Below are 15,292 nucleotides of genomic sequence, written 5' to 3' on the forward strand. Positions count from 1 at the left end.
AAAAAAACAAAAACAAAAACAAAAAAAACACAGAAATATAGATCAATGGAACAAGATGGAAAGTCCAGAGACAACCTATGTACCTAATCTATGACAAAGAAGATAAGAATATACAATGCAGAAAGCAGTGTCTTCAATAAGTGGGAGATGGAAAAACAGGAGAGCTACATGTAGAAGAATGAAAATATAACACTCTCTACCATCATACACCGGAGAAGGCAATGGCACCACACTCCAGTACTCTTGCCTGGAAAATCCCATGGACAGAGCCTGGTGGGCTGCAGTCTATGGGGTTGCTAAGAGTTGGACACGACTGAGGGACTTCACTTTCACATTTCACTTTCATGTATTGGAGAAGGAAATGGCAATCCACACCATTGTTCTTACTTGGAGAATCCCAGGAACAGGGGAGCCTGGTGGGCTAACCGTCTATGGGGTCACACAGAGTCAGACATGACTGAAGCTACATAGCAGCAGCAGCAGCAGCAGCAACATCATACACAAAATTAAGCTCAAAATCTATTATAGACCTAAATTTAAGGGTGGATACTATATAACTCTTAAGCAGAACACAGCAAGATCTTTTTTGACCTATCTCCTAAATTAATGAAAATAAAAATAAACAAATGAGACCTGATTAAACTTAAAAGCTTTTGCACAGCAAACGAAACTATAAACAAGACAAAAATACAAACCTTGAAATGGGAAAAAATAGAGAAAAAATATAGAAAGGAAGCAACTGACAAGGGATTAATCTCTAAAATATACAAAAAGTTTGTGGAGCTCAATATCAAAAATAAGCAAACGTGTTCCCCATCCTGAACTGTTTGCTTGTTTTTGATATTGAGCTGCATAAACTTTTTGTATATTTTATAGTTTCGTTTATTGTAAAGTAAAACATATATATATAAATTAATAAATTTAAAAAAAAAGACTTGCTGACAAAAAATAAATAAATAAATAAACAAGCAAACAACTCAATCAGAAACTTGTCAGAAAATCTAAACAGGGATTCCTCCAAAGAAGATGTATAGATGCCCAAGAGACACAAGAAAAGATGCTCAACATCACTAATATTCAGTTCAGTTCAGTTTAGTCGCTCAGTCGTGTCCGAGTCTTTGCGACCCCATGAATGGCAGCACGCAGGCCTCCCTGTCCATCACCAGCTCCCGGAGTTCACTCAGACTTACATCCATCGAGTCAGTGATGCCATCCAGCCATCTCATCCTCTGTCGTCCCCTTCTCCTCCTGCCCCCAATTCCTCCCAGCAGCAGAGTCTTTTCCAATGAGTCAACTCTTCGCATGAGGTGGCCAAAGTACTGGAGTTTCAGCTTTAGCATCATTCCTTCCAAAGAAATCCCAGAGCTGATCTCCTTCAGAATGGTCTGGTTGGATCTCCTTGCAGTCCAAGGGATTCTCAAGAGTCTTCTCCAACACCACAGTTCAAAGGCATCAATTCTTCGGCACTCAGCCTTCTTCACAGCCCAACTCTCACATCCATACATGGCCACTGGAAAAACCATAGCCTTGACTAGACGAACCTTTGTTGGCAAAGTAATGTCTCTGCTTTTGAATATGCTATCTAGGTTGGTCATACCTTTCTTTCCAAGGAGTAATCGTCTTTTAATTTCATGGCTGCAGTCACCATCTGCAGTGATTTTGGAGCCCCGAAAAATAAAGTCTGACACTGTTTCCACTGTTTCCCCATCTATTTCCCATGAAGTGATGGGACTAGATGCCATGATCTTCGTTTTCTGAATGTTGAGCTTTAAGCCAACTTTTTCACTCTCCACTTTCACTTTCATCAAGAGGCTTTTTAGTTCCTCTTCACTTTCTGCCATAAGGATGGTGTCATCTGCATATCTTAGGTTATTGATATTTCTCCCAGCAATCTTGATTCCAGCTTGTGTTTCTTCCAGTCCAGCATTTCTCATGATGTACTCTGCATATAAGTTAAATAAGCAGGGTGACAATATACAGCCTTGATGTACTCCTTTTCCTATTTGGAACCAGTCTGTTGTTCCATGTCCAGTTCTAACTGTTGCTTCCTGACCTGCATGCCTGATGAACTATGGAATGAGGTTCGTGACATTGTACAGGTGACAGGGATCAAGACCATCCTCATGGAAAAGAAATGCAAAAAAGCAAAATGGCTGTCTGTGGAGGCCTTACAAATAGCTGTGAAAAGAAGAGAAGTGAAAAGCAAAGGAGAAAAGGAAAGATATAAGCATCTGAATGCAGAGTTCCAAAGAATAGCAAGAAGAGATCAGAAAGCCTTCTTCAGCGATCAATGCAAAGAAATAGAGGAAAACAACAGAATGGGAAAGACTAGAGATCTCTTCAAGAAAACTGGAGATACCAAGGGAACATTTCATGCAAAGATGGGCTCGATAAAGGACAGAAATTCTATGGACCTAACAGAAGCAGAAGGTATTAAGAAGAGATGGCAAGAATACACAGAAGAACTGTACAAAAAAGATCTTCACGACACAGATAATCATAATGGTGTGATCACCGACCTTGAGCCAGACATCCTAGAATGTGAAGTCAAGTGGGCCTTAGAAAGCATCACTATGAACAAAGCTAGTGGAGGTGATGGAATTCCAGTTGAGCTATTTCAAATCCTGCAAGATGATGCTGTGAAAGTTCTGCACTCAATATGCCAGCAAATTTGGAAAACTCAGCAGTGGCCACAGGACTGGAAAAGGTCAGTTTTCATTCCAATCCCAAAGAAAGGCAATGCCAAAGAATGCTCAAACTACCACACAATTGCACTCATCTCACATGCTGGTAAAGTAATGTTCAAAATTCTCCAAGCCAGGCTTCAGCAATATGTGAACCGTGAACTTCCTGATGTTCAAGTTGGTTTTAGAAAAGGCAGAGGAACCAGAGATCAAATTGCCAACATCCGCTGGATCATGGAAAAAGCAAGAGAGTTCCAGAAAAATGTCTATTTCTGCTTTATTGACTATGCCAAAGCCTTTGACTGTGTGGATCACAATAAACTGTGGAAAATTCTGAAAGAGATGGGAATACCAGCCAACTGATCTGCCTCTTGAGAAATCACTAATATTAAAGAAACACAAATCAAAAATACAATGAGATATCATTACCTCACACCAGTCAGAATGGCCATTATCAAAATATCTGCACTGAATGCTGGAGGAGTGTGGAGAGAAGGGAACCCTCCTACACTGGTGGTGGGGATGGTCATTTCTATGGTCACTATATGGAATAGAATGAAGATTCTCTAAAAAAAAAGTAAAAACAGAGCTACCATATGATCCAGCAATTTCACTCCTAGTTATGTATCCAGAGGAAAATGTGGTTCAAAGGATGCATTCACCCAAGTAGTCACTGCAGTTTTGTTTACAATTACCAAGACATGGAAGCAAGGTAAATTTCCATTGATAGATGAATGGATAAAGAATATGCAGTATATGTATATTTCATGGAATATTACTCAGCCATCAAAAACAATGAAATAATGCCACTTAAAGCAACTTGGATGGAACTGAATATTACAATACTAAATGAAGTAAGCCAGACAGAGAAAGATAAATATCATATGATATTTCTTATATATGGAGTCTAAAACATAGACTATAAATGAACCTATTTACAAAATGGAATCAGATTCACAAACTTAGAGAATGAATTCATGGTTGCAATGGGGAAGAGTAGGAGAGAGGGACATTAGGATTTTGGGACTGACCTGTACACACAGCTATATTTAAAACAGAAAACCAACAAAGACCTACTGTATAGCACAGGGAATGTGGACCAATATTCTGTAATAACCTAAATGGGAAAAAAATTGAAAAAGAATAGATACCTGTATATGTGTAACTGAATCACTTTGGTGTACATGTGACACTAACACAACTCTGCTAATCAACTGTGCTCCAATATAAAATAAAAATTAATAAAAATAAATCTGCTGGTACATTTAAGATAATGCAATTATTAAGAATCACAAAAAACCCAAGAAACAAAATGAGCCATTGGATTTTCTTAGTTCCAAACAAAATCCACTCTAAAAACTCTGTTAATTTTAATAAGGCTATTCTTAGCAAAATAAATTTGGATTTCTCAATGGATTAATCATATATAATGTGAACTGTTTTTCCGTTCTTTGGACAACTGTATAACCTCAGTAATGTTTTCATTCTTTCCTTAGAATTCTAAAAACTGAAAACAACCCTACATTTTGTCTTCCAGTGTAATCATGATATTACAACTAACATAATATTACAAACTAACAACTAAATTTTCTTAAGTCTTTCATATTTTTTAAAGAAATATTCAGAGTGGACTATTCTATTTAACCCTCAAAACTGTTATCTGAAGTAGATACTAACCTCATTAACATTTTATAGATGAGAAGACTGAAATCCACTGAGATTAAGCAATATATTCGATGTCATACAACTAGTAAAAAACAAATCTCAAAGCTTTCAACGATTGTTCCATACCACTTCCTTAGTCATGGTTCTGGTGATAATGTTTTCTACTGGTTTTCATTTCAATTGCAGTTTTCATTATAGCTTTAAATGTCTTCGGACATCTAGTCTGAGAAACTTATCTTGCTTTCAATATCTTACCAATGTAAACGTGTGTACACCACGGCCCATCTCCCATGGAAACAGACATTTGGAACACAATGCATTCCTGTACTCACTGCTCTGCTTCATTCCAAGCAATTTCTTCTGGATCATTCCTAAAATCACACTATCTCCACTCCAGCCAATGATATGGTCATCCTCCACCCTCTCCATTTGAATTGTTCAGCATCACTGAAGACAGATTGAAAATCAGTGATGAAGAATTTTCCAATAGCCAACATCATCAAGGATCTGGGACAATCTTGAGGTGTCTTTACTCTTTACACTTTTTCTCTTCTTTTCAGAAATTCTGTCAGCAGCAACTTTCTACAGACCCCTGTGACCTAGAAAATAGCCTCTTTATAAACTGTGTAGAAATGAATAACAGGTGTGTGCTAACAGCCATGGGAAATTCAGAAGTGTCAGTTAAATATCCTGAGTGTTGCTGCCTGAACTTGAAAATTCAATTCAGGTTATAAAATTTCAGTAAATTGCCACAAATCCCTGAATGTTCTCCTCACTTCATGTAGAGCAAAGGTAATGGTCCACAGGGGAAAAGCAAGAAAAAAAATAATGGATCCCATCTCATTAATTGAGAGCTGGCTCTTGAAACAGGTAATGATATAAAGATCCCATTTCCTCCATAATCTCCATTTCAGGGTAGCAAAAATATACATAAGCCATCATACTCCAGTGTCATCATGGGCAAGTCAAAATGAAATCATTGAAATGCCTATTTCTTCTATTATAGCCTCATTTATACAAGATAAAGTATATGATTTTGGCTTCTCAGGACATAATTCAATTGAAAGTATTTTATCCAATTATCTATACTACAGATGGGATTATCACTGATCCAACTTTTGGAAAATTGAAATGCCAACTTAAATAGAGGAAAAATGTGCTTTTTGTAAGAAATTTTTCTTTAGCTTAATACATTAGAGCATTATACATTGTTTTTGTCAATTAAATCACTTACTCTGTCAATATGAATATATTCAATTATTACTAAAATGATATAACTATGTTATTTTGGAATGAATGTCCCAAAAGAACCTGTCTTTCATGAAGTACACAGGAAAATGAGAATAACTAAAGCATTTTTCACTTCAGTTATGTATGATGCCATAGTTACATAATGCATTGTTTCAGTTGATACCTACACTGAGTACTTAAAATTAGTTTGTTCATTTATTTGTTACATAATTGTTTAATAAACATTCATTTATTACATAATGGTTTAATAAACATTTACCCGGTGGCAAATAGTGTGGCAGGTGCTGGAGCTATGAAGATTAGTGGATGTTGGCCTTACCTCTCCAAGAGTTCACAATCATATCTGGTAGACTTACATGTGAAGAAATTAAATACATTTCAGAGTGATATGTTCTATAATAAAAAAGGGACTGATTGTGTATGATCAAAAAGGTAAATTAGGCACAAAAGATCAGGAGGATCTTCAAAATGTTTTTTTAAACATTCTTCAGAAATCAAATCATTTTACCAATCAGTTTGTTCTATTACAACACAAATCCTCAAATACTGTAGCATTTGACTATCCATGAACAGATGTACTGTCAATCAAAGCAGTCTGCTCCCTTGAAAAATCTGTCCTAATAATAATGTTTTTGGTGCCACAAACATTCTATGAGGAAGTCAGAAATAGCTTCATTTTACACATGGGCAAAGGGAAATGGAATGATATTAAGAAACTATCAAACACTGAATTGTAGTGAATGTTCTCTCTGGGGTGAAGACAGATTCCTGAGCCTAAAATTTTCCTGCTCTGCTAGACTGCCCAAGTAACTACCCTGGCCCCAACAGTTATCAGAGATATGTTCTATGTGCATACTCAATTATGCATTTCAATGATTTAACTAAAAACAAATATGAAATGTTTGAGCAGCTGACAGATAATATCACCTTAGAGAGAAGATGGATAGCATGGAGACTGGAGGCTAACAGTGAAGAATAAGATTGGGAACTACAGCAAATATGTAAGTTGTATTTGAACACATATGTTACATGGACTTCCCTGGTGGCTCAGATGGTAAAGAATCTGCCTGCAATGAGGGAGACCTGGGTTTAATCCATGCATTGGGAAGATCCCCTGGAGGAGGGCATGGCAACCCACTCCAGTATTCTTGCCTGGAGAATCCTCATGGACAGAGGAGCCTGGTGAGCTACAGTCCATGGTGTCACAAAGAGTCAGACACAACTAAGCCACTAAGCACAGCACACTACATGATTGATTTCAAAATTGCTTGTTTCTTGGTATGTTCCAGACATATTTTTTAATCTGCATTTCCTTATGATATACTCTGAAATGAATTTATCTTGCAGGCAAGAAAAAGAATAAAATTAACATTATAGTTAGTTGAATATAAATGGGAACTCCATTGGTTAAGTAGTCTGTTACAACAGGAAAATTAATATGAATTGCATAGAGATAAGAAGCTAAGATCATGTGTCCAGAGAGGAAATAGGGCATAGAGGTTAAGGGTTTAAGGCCTAGAATTAGACTGTGCTCAATCCTTGCCTCCAGTACACAATTGTTGTATAGTTTGGGACAACCTTAACTTTTGTCTTACTTTCATCATTGTAAAAGTGGAATAATTAATAACATTAGCACCCACCTCAAAGCATTGTTGTGAGGATAAAATGAGTTAATACTTGTTAAAGCCAAGAACAGTAGCTGGCTCAAAGTAGTGTTCCATAAATATGTGCTATTGTACTAAACATAAAGCACATTCATATTACCTCAGTATTATTATGTGGCCTGATGATATCTGGTTCAGAAATAGTATGTAACGTAAATTCAACCCTTAAAATAGTTATGTACAGTTTGAATTAATGTTCAAGGAGCACTTTCAAATTCTATTTGCCATTCTATTTAAAGACAATATAAAACCTATTTTAGTTAGGATGCATGCATGCATGCTAAGTCACTTCAGTCGTGTCCGACTCTTTGCGATCCTATGGACTGTAGCCCACCAGGCTCCTCTGTCCATGTGATTCTCCAAGCAAGAAGACTGGAGTGGGTTGCCATGCCCTCCTCCAGGTTAATCAGGATAGTCCTTATAGATTATAGCCTTTCATAATAAAGAGTTTAAAATGGCTACAATATATCCAGTGCGAGTGTGGAAAGATTCTAAAACACTCCACTTCAAAACACCACTTCAGATGTGCTAGACTGGATCCAGCATTTTAGTGACTCATTTTTGAGATTCCTGCTATCTCCGAACTCAGGATAAACATTTAAAGGATTCTAAAATGTGATTGAATCATACCCAGTTAAGAATGGCTATCATTTCAGTCTTAGAATGGACAGAAGCAGAGAAAGGGGGTGTATACAGTGTGGCAAGATTTCATTTTACACCTCTCTTTATCTGTTCCTCCAAACAGGTAAAGAGTATGATTTTCAAGGCCCTCTGCTTTTCTGCTATTGTCAGTGCCACTTCTGTCAATGTCCTCAAAGAGGTAATTAACTTCACACTGAGAAGCAATTTTCTGCAAAGACCATGCTTTACTAGCCCTCTTACAGCTGTTATGCCCTGAATGAGGGTCAGGTCCACTCCCACGTTCCCTCCAATACCTGTCAAGGTTTTGCAAATGTTATTAGGTAATAACTTCTCATTAGTATTTCCTTTGACTTAATGGTGCTAAATTTAATTTTGCCATGACACAAGCACATAAAATCAGGATATCACTTGTCATGTCCAAAGTTCTTTATGAGTCTAATAGACAATGTTTTTTTTTTTTTCTGTGTCCCTGGCAACACGCAGGATAACCTGTATGTAAGTTCTTTAGCCCCACAAGTGTTTGGGATACTGCATTAGAGCCCAGTAGCAAACTTAAGCTCTAGGAGAGTGGGACATTTCACCAATCCCCTTGTACACCACCTTAACACCCATTATCAGTAGCAGAAAACATATTTGAGGGCAAAATGGTAAGAATATCAGGCAATTATCTAGCAAATATGCCAAATAAGAACTTAAACTCCAAATTTAGCTTCTGCAATGGTTGCTCTCTGTCCATTTCTATCAGCTCTTTAATTGCTCTATTAATATGTGAGTTGCTAGGTACTTGACATTTGCAATCCTTCCAATTTTATAGATGAGAGGCAAACTATTTTAATAATACTCTTTCATTTGTATTCCTCTAGGGAGTAAAAGACAAGAATGGAGTTTTGAGAAAGAAAACATGGACTTTATTTTGGGGTTCAATAACTATGTATAGCACATCCCTAGAAAAGTAATTCGAACTCCCTGAGATTTAAAGTTTCTCATCTGCAAAATTTGAATAATAATAATATATATCTTACCAGGCTGGTATGAAAACAGAATAGATTATGCCTATAGAAAATTTGTAAATATTACTTGTCTCCCAAAAGGGAATAATTCTGGTACTGTCCTGACTTTTCTGGGGACATATTGTAAAGACATGAGTGATGTGACAAACAGCTACTTACACTACTAGGCTTTTGATGTAATGACCCAGAACTGGAACTGCAAGTGCTTCTCCTATTTCTTCCATTCTATTCACCTCAGGAGAAGAGGGGATACCTGCAAAAATTTCATTAGGAGAGACAAAAATTATTGTTGAAAATGATGCAGTATGAAAACACCTATCAGCAAGATGTAGTTTGATACTGAATGACAAATGCAGGTGAAACATGCCATTCAGTCCAGTCACTCAGTCGTGTCCAACTCTGCTACCCCATGGACTGCAGCACTCCAGGCCTCAATGTCCATCACCAACTCCCGGAACTTGTTCAAACCCATGTCCATCGAATGGTGATACCATCAACCATCTCATCCTCTGCCATCCACTTCTTCTGCCTTTCCCAGCATCAGGGTCTTTTCCAATGAGTCAGTTCTTCACATCAGGTGGCCAAAATATTGGCGTTTCAGCTTCAGCATCAGTCCTTCCAATGAATATTCAGGATTGATTTCCTTTAGGATGGACTGGTTTGATCTCCTTGCAGTCCAAGGGACTCTCAAGAGTCTTTTTTAACATCACAGTTCTAAAACATCAATTCTTTGGCACTCAGGTCTCTTATAGTCCAACTCTCACATTCCTACATGACTACTGGAAAAACCATGGCCTTGACTAGACGGACCTTTGTTGGCAAGGTAATGTCTTTGCTTTTGAATATGCTGTCTAGGTTGGTCATAACTTTTCTTCCAAGGAGCAAGCATCTTTTAATTTCATGGCTGTAGCCACCATCTGCAGTGATTTTGGAGCCTAAGAAAATAAATTCTCTCACTGTTTCCATTGTTTCCCCATCTATTTGCAATGAAGTGATGGAACTAGATGCCATGATCTTAGTTTTCCAAAATTTGAGCTTTAAGCCAACTTCACTCTCCTCTTTCACTTTCATCAAGAGGCTTTTGAGTTCCTCTTCACTTTCTGCCATAAGGGTGATGTCATCTGCATATCTGAGGTTGTTGATATTTCTCCTGGCAATCTTGATTCCAGCTAATGCTTCATCCAGCCCAGCATTTCCCATGATGTACTCTGCATATAAGTTAAATAAGCAGGGTGACAATAGACAGCCTTGACATACTCTTTTCCTGATTTCGAACCAGTCTGTTGTTCCATGTCCAGTTCTAACTGTTGCTTCTTGACATGCATACAGATTTCTCAGGAGGCAGGTTAGGTGGTCTAGTATTCCCATGTCTTTAAGAATTTTCCACAGTTTGTTGTGATCCACACAAAGGCTTTGGCATAGTCAATAAAGCAGAAGTAGATGTTTTTCTGGAATTCTCTTGCTTTTTCTATAAACCAACGGATGTTGGCAATTTGATCTCTGATTCCTATGCCCTTTCTAAATCCAGCTTGAATATCTGGAAATTTATGGTTCAAGTACTGTTGAAGACTGGCTTGGAGAATTTTGAGCATTATTTTGCTAGCATGTGAGATGAGGGCAATTATGCAGTAGTTTGAATATTCTTTGGCATTGCCTTTCTTTGGGATTGGAATAAAAACTGAGCTTTTCCAGTCCTGTAGCCACTGCTGAGTTTTCCAAATTTGATGGTATATTGAGTACAGCACTTTCACAGCACCATCTTTTAGGATTTGAAATAGTTCAACTGGAATTCCATCACGTCCACTCGCTTTGTTCATTCTGATGCTTCCTAAGGCCCACTTGACTTTGCATTCCAGGATGTCTGGCTCAAGGTGAGTGATCACATTATCATGATTATCTGGATCATGATCTTTTTTGTATAGTTCTTCTGTGTATTCTTGCCACCTCCTGTTAATATCTTCTGCTTCTGTTAGGTCCTTATGATTTCTGTCCTTTATTGTGCCCATCTTTGCATTAAATGTACCCTCAGTGTCTAATTTTCTTGAAGAAATCTCTGGTCTTTCCCATTCTATTGTTTTATCACTGAGGAAGGCTTTCTTATCTCTCCTTGCTATTCTTTGGAACTCTGCATTCACATGGGTATATCTTTCCTTTTCTCCTTTCCTGTAGCTTCTCTTCTTTTCTCAGCTATTTGTAAGGCCTCCTCAGACAACTATTTTGCTTTTTTGCATTTCTTTTTGTTGAGAATGATCTTGATCACTGCCTCCTGCACAATGTCACCAACCTCCATACATCATTTTTCAGGCACTCTGTCTATCAGATCTAGTCCCTTGAATCCACTTGTCACTTCCACTGTAAAATCAAAAGGGATTTGATTTAGGTCATACCTGAATGGCCTAGTGGTTTTCTCTATTTTCTTCAATTTAAGTCTGAATTTGGCAATAAGGAATATATGATCTGTGCCACAGTCAGCTCCTGGTCATATTTTTGCTGACTATGTAGAGCTTCTCCATCTTTGGCTGCAAAGAATGTAATTAATCTGACTTCAGTATTGACCATCTCATAATGTCCATGTGTAGAGTCTTCTCTTGTGTTTTTGGAAGAGGGTGTTTGCTATGACCAGTGAGTTCTCTTGGCAAAACTCTGTTAGCCTTTGACCTGCTTCATTTTGTACTCCACGGCCAAATTTGCTTGTTACTCCAGGTATTGCTTGACTTCCTACTTTTGCATTCCAGTGCCGTATAATGAAAAGGACATTTTTTGGGGAGTTAGTTCTAGAAGGTCTTGTAGACCTTTATAGAACTGTTCAACTTCAGCTTCTTTAGTATTACTGATCAGGGCATAGACTTGGATTACCATGATACTGAATGGTTTGCCTTGGAAATGAACAGATATCATTCTGTCATTTTTGAGATTGCATCCAAGTATTGCATTTCAGACTCTTTTGTTGACTATGATAGCTACTCCATTTCTTCTAAGAGATTCTTGCCCACAGTAGTAGATATAATGGTCATCTGAGTTAAATTCATCCATTCCAGTCCATTTTAGTTCACTGATTCCTTAAATGTCGATGTTCAGTCTTGCCATCTGTTTGACCACTTCCAACTTGCCTTGATTAGTGGGCCTAATATTTCAGGGTCCTATGCATTATTGCTCTTTACAGAATCAGACTTTACTTCCATCACCAGTCATCCACAGCTGGGTGTTGTTTTTGCTTTATCTCCATCTCTTCATTCTTTTTGGAGTTATTTCTCCTCTGATCTCCAGTAGCATATTTGGCACCTATCGACCTGGGGAGTTCATCTTTGAGTGTCCTATGGTTTTGCCTTTTTATGCTGTTCATGGAATTCTCAAGGCAAGAATGCTGAAATGGTTTGCCATTCCCTTCTCCAGTGGACCACGTTTTGTCAGAACTCTCTACAATGATCCATCCATCTCGGGTGGCCCTACAAGGCATGGCTTATAGTTTCATTGAGTTAGACAAAGGTGTTGTCCATGTGATCAGTTTGTTTAGTTTTCTTTTTTGTTGTTGTTGGTTTTATGTTTGTTTTTAATTATTTTAATTGGAGGCTAATTACTTTACAATATTGTAGTGATTTTTGCCATACACTGACATGAATCAGATATGGGTTTACAGGTGTTCCCCATCCTGAACCCCCTTCTACTTCCCTCCCCATCCCATCCCTGAGGGTCATCCCAGTACACCAGCCCCAAGCATCCAGTATCATGCATCGAACCTGGACTGGCGACTCGTTTCATACATGATATTATACATGCTTCAATGCCATTCTCCCAAATCTCCCCACCCTCTCCCTCTCCCACAGAGTCCATAAGACTGATCTATACATCAGTGTCTCTTTTGCTGTCTCGTACACAGGGTTATTGTTACCATCTTTCTAAATTCCATATATATGCGTTAGTATACTGTATTGGTGTTTTTCTTTCTGGCTTACTTCACTCTGTATAATAGGTTCCAGTTTCATCCATCTCATTAGAACTGATTCAAATGTATTCTTTTTAATGGCTGAGTAATACTCCATTGTGTATATGTACCACAGCTTTCTTATCCATTCATCTGCTGATGGACATCTAGGTTGCTTCCATGTCCTGGCTATTATAAACAGTGCTGCAGTGAACATTGGGGTGCACGTGTCTCTTTCAATTCTAGTTTCCTCAGTGTGTATGCCCAGCAGTGGGATTGCTGTGTCATATAGCAGTTCTATTTCCAGTTTTTTAAGGAATCTCCACACTGTTCTCCATAGTGGCTGAACTAGTTTGCATTCTCACCAACAGTGTAAGAGGGTTCCCTTTTTTCCACACCCACTCCAGCATTTATTGTTTGTAGACTTTTGGATAGCAGCCATTCTGACCAGCGTGAGATGGTACCTCATTGTGGTTTTGATTTGCATTTCTCTGATAATGAGTGATGTTAAGAATCTTTTCATGTGTTTGTTAGCAATCTGTATGTCTTCTTTGGAGAAATGTCTGTTTAGTTCTTTAGCCCATTTTTTGATTGGGTCGTTTTTTTAAGTAAGAAATTTTTAAAAGAAATTCAACTTTTAATAATGAAATAACTCCATGGATGAGTCAAAGAGCAACTTAAACATAACTAAGGAGATGATTAGATAAATTAAAAATTGATTTGTAAAAATTATCCATATTGTAGCCATGAATTACAAAGAGATAAAAATATTTAAAAATCTGGGTCTTGTTCTGATGGGCGGAGCCATGCTCAGTAAAACTTTAATCCACTTTTCTGTTAATGGGTGGTGCTGTGTTCCCTCCCTGTTGTTTCACCTGAGACCAAACTGTGGTGGACATGATGAAGATAATGGTGACCTCCTTCAAAAGCTCCCAGTGCTGGTGGACGTGATGAAGATAATGGTGACCTTCTTCAAAAGCTCTCAGTGCCCCCGACCCTGCTGCAGGCCACCATCAACCCATGCCTCTGGTGGAGACTTCTGGACACTCATGGGCAGGTCTGGTTCAGTTTCTTCTGAGGTCACTGCTCCTTTCTCCTGGGTCCTGAAGCACACAAGGTTTTGTTTGTGCCCTCCAAGAGTCTGTTTTCCCAGTCCTGTGTAAGTTCTGGCAGCTCTATGGTGGAGTTAATGGTGACCTCCTCTAAGAGTGCTTATGCCATACCCAGATCTGTTGCACCCAGAGCCCCTGCCTCTGTGGCAGGCTACTGCTGACCCATACCTCCACAGGAGATGCTCAAACACAGTTCTGGCTAAGTCTCTGTGGTATCTCTGGGTCCTGGTGTGCACAAGGTTTGATGAGCCATTATGAAACCATATGTGGGTCAGATAATATACAAAAATATTAATAGTTATAATCTTTAGGTGAGATAATTAACTTAGGCAGATTGATAAGGGGTCCAACCCTAAGGCCCCCTTAAGGAGGAAATATACATTCTCATTCTTTTACCTTAGACAAGTAGGCGTCATAGGCAGCAATATCTCTTATTAAGGGACAGGCCTTTTTTTTTTTTTTTGAGCTTTGGATGTATGTTATGGGAGAAGGTCTGGGTAAAATTTTCCACAGCCCTAAGCTCTGGGCTAACCTGTTCTTTCTGGCTAATTTCATGCTGATGTATCCCAGGATGTATATTATGTGAAAGGGTCTGAAGAAAATTCTACAGCCTTGAGGTATTTTTTATCTATTCTCAGCAGCTAGTTGAGAAGTATATAAGGCCCCCTTTAAACTAGTGAAGCAAGTACTCTCCTGCCTGCTTCTGATGTCTGTGTCAGAAGCTTTTTCCGTCACTTTCATTTTAAATAAAATCTACACAAAGCTCTGAATGACTGAGACTGTCTTTGGTCCTGAAGTTAAATCTTCTCCTTCAGAGACATCAAATCTGGTGACACAATTCAGTCACTGTTCACGATAAGCTATCACAGACAGGGGGATTGCAATTCTTTTTTCTTCTTTAAATTTATTCCATTGACATTTCCTTTGATTAACATATATCACTTTAGTACTAAAATAAAAATGTTATCTCAAAAAGAGAAAGATTACAAAATCTTAATATCCTGTTTGTGTTTTTCTATATAGCTTCAAGTTCCCAAAACCAGTTATTTTCATCCCAGCTTTGCCATCTATATTTCTTCACCTAATCATTTTGCAGAGGCTTATGTGTCATTGTACTTATTTCTCTTTTACATGTCTGCCAATCCCCTATTATTTACCTTTACAGTCCTGAACCTTGATTCCCTACAGTTTTTCAAATGTTGTATATGCCATTCTTCTTTATTCTCCCATGTGTTCATCCTATGTTTCTGTGAGTTACCAAACCTGTTTTTCTAAGCCAGGTTTCCTCATTCACATTGCCTGTACCACATGGCCTATACCACATCTGATATAGGCATGCTCT

Source organism: Bos javanicus, chromosome 12 (assembly GCF_032452875.1).
Source record: "Bos javanicus breed banteng chromosome 12, ARS-OSU_banteng_1.0, whole genome shotgun sequence".
In the NCBI taxonomy this organism is placed as follows: domain Eukaryota; kingdom Metazoa; phylum Chordata; class Mammalia; order Artiodactyla; family Bovidae; genus Bos; species Bos javanicus.